The following is a 6,876-nucleotide window of genomic DNA, read 5'->3' as shown; positions in this document are numbered from 1 at the left end:
AGTGGCTCCAGAAACCCTGGGCCAAGGCTGTGGTCCTGAGTCCAATGGATCCATCCAGCTGAAACTGGAATAAGAATAGACCGTTGTCAGGAAGCAGCTATCCTCGTGGGGTGGATGACCGAAGGCCCTTGGATGTTGAGGTAGGACTGGAGGTACTTTCACACATAAATATGTAGGGGTGTGGAGCAACGGTTATTTTGACGTCCTCTACTTGATCCTCGAACCAAGTTAACTGTCAATCCAGATGTAAAATAGCCCTTGATGTTGGTGGTGTGCCCCCTATCTAGGGTGAGGGGACAGGGAAGAGACTGACCCTATCGCTCAGCTGTAGTGAAAACCATGAAACGCATATTTATGTGTGTAAAGTACGTTGAGAATCGGTACAGGGTGTCCTCACCCATCACCAATTCCCCGAGTGTACAGAGGACTGGAAGTACTCCACTGAGGAGGATCCCTGCCCTCCATCAGGTCCCGCTGTAATGGAAGTACCGTGGTAAATGTCACTGGAAAGGAGGTGAGCTTGCACAACCTAGGTGGTTAAATTCTATTAATTACCTGCATTCAAGTTAATTACTCTTGGGGTGCAAACCCACTGTTGAGGTGCCTCCGTGCTGGCACTATGGATAACTGAAAAGAGACCGTGGCCGTGAAGCCAGCGGTGTGGGCTGGACACCTGAATTCCACTGTAGTGGTATATCCTTATTTCCACACTCGTATAGTAAATGTCTTGCTGGTATAGAAACGATCTGTTCCAAAATCCTGTGGTAAATGTCACTGCCATTCATCAGCATTGTAGTAGGACTCTCTTTTTATGAACGGATGTATTGTTCGGCGGGAGGCAGGATAAATAGGCAGGCAGGCCTTGGCAGACGTTTTATCGAACCTTCAGAAGTCAAGTTACCGTAGGGTTATAATGTGACCGCGTCTGGAAGGCTGCTCAGGTTAGTTCGATGGGATTCGCCTTGGGCAGGATGCTGTACTCCTTGACTCCCGTGCCCGTGAATACATCACCTCTGTTTGCCATGAATCTAAAGTGGAGTGCAAGGTTCTCGCCAACAGTTGTAAACCTAGTCCATCATTGGGTGCCTTCAATGAACTGTACAGTCTGCTCAAATAATTTCACTGTACATAGTGGCCTGTTCTGACCCAGTTGTACTAACGCACGAGAAAATATGCCCCAAGTACTCCTTCTGTGAACACTGAAACTACGGTTTCAATCGGAGTATAATCCAGACAGCCCTCTGTCTACTGTGAGTCTTGCTATCCCTTATAACGTTGGCAAAGCCAATCAATTAAATTAATGTAGTGGATCATAGTAGGACTGAAGAAACTGGCAATAGCTACAAGGAATGGGGCAAGGAATGCAGCTGATACGTGAAAAATGTTCACCCACGCCAAGGAACTAAAGTAAACCCATGAAACCGAAATTAGCAGAACCTTTTTCTGGGTTCATAACGGAGATTTATGTATGTATCTATTTTTTGGCATTTGGAGTGTGCTCATGCAAAAAATGAGGCAATAAGGTGCATCTTTAGGCATTCTGGAACAGAAGTGGATTGACCGTGTCTGAGGCGAGGAGGCTGTCCGTTCTACATCTCTGGAGGGATGGGCAATATGCTGATTGAATGGACCAGGTTCCAGGTTGGGAGATTTCTTTAAGCAGATTTGTAGGACGGTGGGATGAAGTCTGTGGATTGGGGGGGGGGGGGGGGGTGTGTGTGTGTGTGTGACAAATAGTTCTGAACTTTACATCAGTGGCGATCCCGAGCCGATAGTTGTTGCAGGATAGAGGTGGTGTGGTCCTGTGTGCTTGGACAAAAAATGGGCATGGCTGCTTTGTTTTGGGATAGTTTGAAGTTTGTCAAAGAGATATTGAAGGAGGCTGGTGCAGAGTGCATTGGCCTAGTGCTGGAGAGGAGGATGGCTCAGATTCGAGAGGGATGTGATGACTTTTGCAAGGGAGAGGTGATAGTTTCAGTTTTTGGCCCGAGTCTGCTTGTTTATCTTCAACAGCAAGCTCTCATTGGTCAAACTCCGAGATTTCTGGCAGAAGCTGTGGGATTGGGGGCTTTAAACAGAAGACCAGACTAAGGGCAAAAGAGTATAGTTGGGGGGGGGGGGGGGGTGGGGGGAGAATGACTTTTTTCCATTTAAAGCCAGTTTGTTGTAGTTCATCCCAATTTTGATGGTGTTGATGTTTGGGTAGGGCGGTGGGTGGTTGATGGGGGCGGGGGAGGGGCAAGGGAGAGTTTGGGAGGGCAAAGCCTACAACCATTTTGTGTAAATTTAAAAATTCAGGCCAAAAACAGATGCTGTCTTTCAAAAGGCATATGTAGGCATTATAGAGGAGGGGATGGAGCGGATGCCTGGGCACGCCACAGTATGAGCACAGGAGAACGGGCCAAGTTGCGCTTTTTGTGAACTGCTGTTCAATAACTAGCTGATCCGATGCAGTGCAGAGCCTGAAAAGACGATATTTTAGAAGAACGAAGTAGGGTGTAAACCAGCAATGTGGCATTAGAAAGAGGAAAACTGCCAAAGCCACAGTCGGGAGCTGTTTTGTGCTGAGCAATTGTGTGGGAAGGCTGATAAATGGAATAAATGGTTGTGTACAAAGGTGACCACATCCTGACAAAACAGAATAATAAAAAGATTGCACAGAATATTGAGCAACTGATAACTATGCCCACGCCAGGTCATGCTCTTGTCTTTTTCCTCTCAGCAGACCCCTGTCTACAGTGAGGGCAGTATGAGCTATTTTAAAGGCAATCGAGACAGAGCAAATCCTCAAATTGGAGACACTATTGCCATAAAATGAGTGACATTGAAAATCGGTTCAGATCACCCTTTAACATGTACCATACTTCGTGGTCATCTGAACATGCTGTATCAAAGGTGACCCCAATAAACAATCCACGATAAGAAGATTAGTGGCCCCAGGAGCACAGTTGCAGACCCCTGAACATATGAAACACGGCTGCCCCGCCTTTCTCTGTTACTTGTATCTGCTGCCTGTAACCCACACTATTCCTGCTTCCAAGTCTACCCTTAATAGTCCACACTAATGCTGTCCATAGTATTGCACGCCATCACTATTCCCCTTGTTATATGCCGCTCTTTCTGCATCGACACTAGTTTAGACTATATAAAAGCCGGCACTTCCCGCAGGTTCACATGCTGGAAGGGAAGCCTTGTTTTTCAAGGCTGGCGCAGTAAGGCCTAGTCTACACGGAATAGTTCATTCACGTGGGCGTCGGGTGGCCTTTTGCTGTCCAAATAAGACCTGATCTCAACCAGGCAGAATCGTGGCATGTACCAACAATGCGGGCCAGGAAGAAGGATGTCACTGCGCAATGGGTTGCTGAGGAAAGGAGGAGGGGTGGCCGGAGGAGCCATAAAACTGCGGGTGCGTGCACCAAGGAGTGCCAGGCGGGGTTTTAAGAAGTGTAAATAGAGAAGGAATGTGGATAGGCAGGGAGGCATGCAGTTAAATGCTTGGCTGCAGACTGTCTTTGTTTGCTAAATTCCTAATGAAATCTCACTTTCCCATGAAGTACACCTGAAATCCTACATATGCTGCACCCTTCACTAGGGCGGGTAGCAATTTGGCATAGAGGTGGGTGTGCCAGATGCTTGATTTGTGAGTAATCCCAGCTCCACTTGGCAAACAGCCCCTGACCGATTGGGGGTAGGGGGGCTGGTCCAAAAACTCAGTTTCTAGTGTGTCTTATAAAAGTGGACGCTCAAAGCTTGGTGCTGTAGGTTGTGGAACAAGCTCCATGATGGGTTATCACACATAGTTCTCCCCATAATGAGCACCTGGTTTTAGTTGGCATAATCAATTTCAGACTAGCACGAAGCAACAAACGATACCCTTAAAACCCATGATCAACTTGGGCTTTCTATAACCATACTGCAAAATTTGGCGTGTTAATGATTTGACACGGTTTGCTCAGGACCCCCCTTTACCAATCGGGACCCCATAAACCGGTCTTCATGCACTGTTCTTTTACAAGAAATGTATGAGTTCTTTGCTTTAATATTCAGATAATATCAACAATCATAAATACTTGGTTGAGTGGGGAATGGTGGGTTGCACAAAGCAAAAAACAGTATTGCTTTTCACATGGAAAATAAAGATTCTCAACTAGTCGGAACATTCGATAATTATGCAGTAATGTAATAAGGCCATATGTTAGGCTCTGGAGTGCAGCTTTTCGACCAACGATCGTCCTCCAGGCTGCCAATTGTACAGAAATTATGCAAACAAAATAACCATGATTCTTCAAATTAAATTGGCAAATTGTGCAAAATAGACACCACAATTTGGAAGATGTAACAAATACCAATTATAATATAGCAATTGGTACCAATGGTAATTAGCAGATCAACATAAACCTGATCATTACATACTATTTATAGTCATGCGGGTCGGGTCAGAGGAGCAAGAAACACAAGACCGGGAACCGAGTCAAACTGATTGCTAGGTTTAGATCATTCACTGGTTACAAATTATATTGGCAAAGTTGCACATAATCATAAACATTGGTTCCTCTTTATAGCATACTTGTTTTTTTTTTAGTGTGCCACTACCTTATATAATCCTAGCTGTCCTTGCACGTGACATCACTATCCCTTCTAATCTAACTAACCCCATTGAACGAGTCGAGCAGTTAAAGAGTGACCATGATAGAATCACAGAAACATGTGCTTGATACCTTGTATTACATGTACTCATTTGGGATTAGTTCATCGCAATCCGTGTGATATCGGAGGCATCCATTAGCCACAATTGCACCATCGTGGTTAGAAAGTGTTTGTTTAGTAACGTTGTCCTTAAAAGCTGTCCACATTCTGGCTTACCATAACTTGATACTCTTCGATATTCTAATCGCGGAAAACCCAAGGGCTCATTAGAGATGAATTTGCCCATGAAGGGCCTTTGCCCTTGTCAGCAGATATGCGGATGTACTATAACAATTATCTTGAAATACATATTTTGAAGTTCAACTGAACTTAATATTATGAACCATTCTCAAACTCTCTATATATAGATCTCAAATGAAAGATTTCGAATCTTTTACTCCCTCCTCAAGTGTCAATAGAAAAAAAATATCAGGCTTCCTTTTAGGAGATTGTTGGTTAACTGTAATGGTAAATCCAAAAAGTAATCCCAGGTTACATTGGATTACAAACCTTCTCCAAAAGCGAGCAGATGGAAGTTATGGTCCTGGTATGTGCTTCAGTAGAAGAGCTTCTGATTGCCTTACCTTGTTAGGAAACTTCTACATTAGTGGCCAATGCCTTATTCCTCGTTATGTTCCCTTGCACGCAGGCGCCATTTGCAGAGCTTATGTGGCGCTTGCTCCCGATGTGAAGAACATGATTCCTATGGCAACGGACGTCCGGTCCTCTTTGCCAGCGGATCGTTGTTTACCTTTGGAGGCATGTCCAAATGAATGCCTGCCATCCCGTGGGGTAGAGCTGTGTTATTTTCGAGGCGAGCATCCGATAAGTGAATATCTGGTGCACATATACAGTTAATGTGTTTAACGTTGTGGATGGTGCTTGGCAGGAATACCGGGTAATAAAAAGCCATTCAGACTAATATCTGTAGAAATGGACTATGAGCCGTTTTTGACAGCAGTATCTGGGCTGTTGAATTCATTGAGATAATTAATTTTAGATTTGAACAGTTATTGCCTACTTAGGTCACAGAGACCATCATGGTATAATCACATTTAAGATGCTTGACATGAAGGATACTCGGAACAGATTTTGGATATGCTAACATTAGGTCTCTAATGGCCTTCATTAGTGGTTTTGTATTGGACAGATTAGAATTAGGTTGTGAGTTTATTCCCGGGATGATTCCCTGTGTTTAACATAGCTCGATGTAACCTAAAAGACACATGCATAGCCTAATTTGTGTAATATGGTATTTAATCTCTCACAAAAGGTTGATAGAGCATTGAAGCACTATTTCACAAAAATACATAAATCTTGTGGTCCGTATTGAGACCCACCGAAGTGCTGCAGAGATTAGATACATTTTGATTCCATCCGTATAGTCTCCCCCTCTTTTGCCTTGTTTGGCCTTCATTCTATATATCATCGATCTTCTTTTTTTTATCTTGTAGTTGATGATTTTGCCAGTATACAGCTAGTGCTAATTTGGTATCTTGACTACTAAGGCTCGTAAAATGCTTCCTAATTCTGACCTGATGGATGTTGCTCCATATATATAATTTACCACACACATATAATGGCATATATCACATGGGTAGATCTACAATTGATAGTCTCTGACAATTTTAGAACCATCTGAATGTTCAAAAGAGTTGCAATCCGTGGGTGCATACCGGCACATGCTGCAGGTGCCGCATTTCTGGAAGCCTGACCGAGTTCTCAGCAAGTCACTCCCACCTTCAGTGTCTCATGTGCCAACATCAAGGAAGGATTGGACATTTGATGTTCTTAATTGTCGTAGCAGGTGTGTAGACAACTTTTGGTTTAGTGGAAATGTGCTCCTTCAAATCAGGATCTCGACAAAGAATATGCCAATGTTTGTTCACTAGCTGGTAAAGATCAGGAGTATCTTTCCAATACTGTGTGATATCTATTGTCTTATTCAATATTGTGCCCTCAGTTGATTGTGTCGTAATCCTGGGATCTCCATCTAATTAGCATGTTCTATTATGTGACTCCCTAAGTGTTGATAATGGGTAGCCCCTTTCTCTAAATCTTGCTGTAAGAAGGTGGCGTTCTGTATTGCGTCGTGGCCTGTAGAATTCACCCGATAGTATGTTGGCCACTGTTGATCTTCAGTGACCGCTGTCAGCATGTAGTGTGGAATTGACCTCTGTGGGTTGTCCT

Source organism: Ambystoma mexicanum, chromosome 6p (genome assembly GCF_040938575.1).
Source record: "Ambystoma mexicanum isolate Mex_15411 chromosome 6p, UKY_AmexF1_1, whole genome shotgun sequence".
Lineage (NCBI taxonomy): Eukaryota > Metazoa > Chordata > Amphibia > Caudata > Ambystomatidae > Ambystoma > Ambystoma mexicanum.
Note: the sequence above shows the minus strand (reverse complement) of the source record.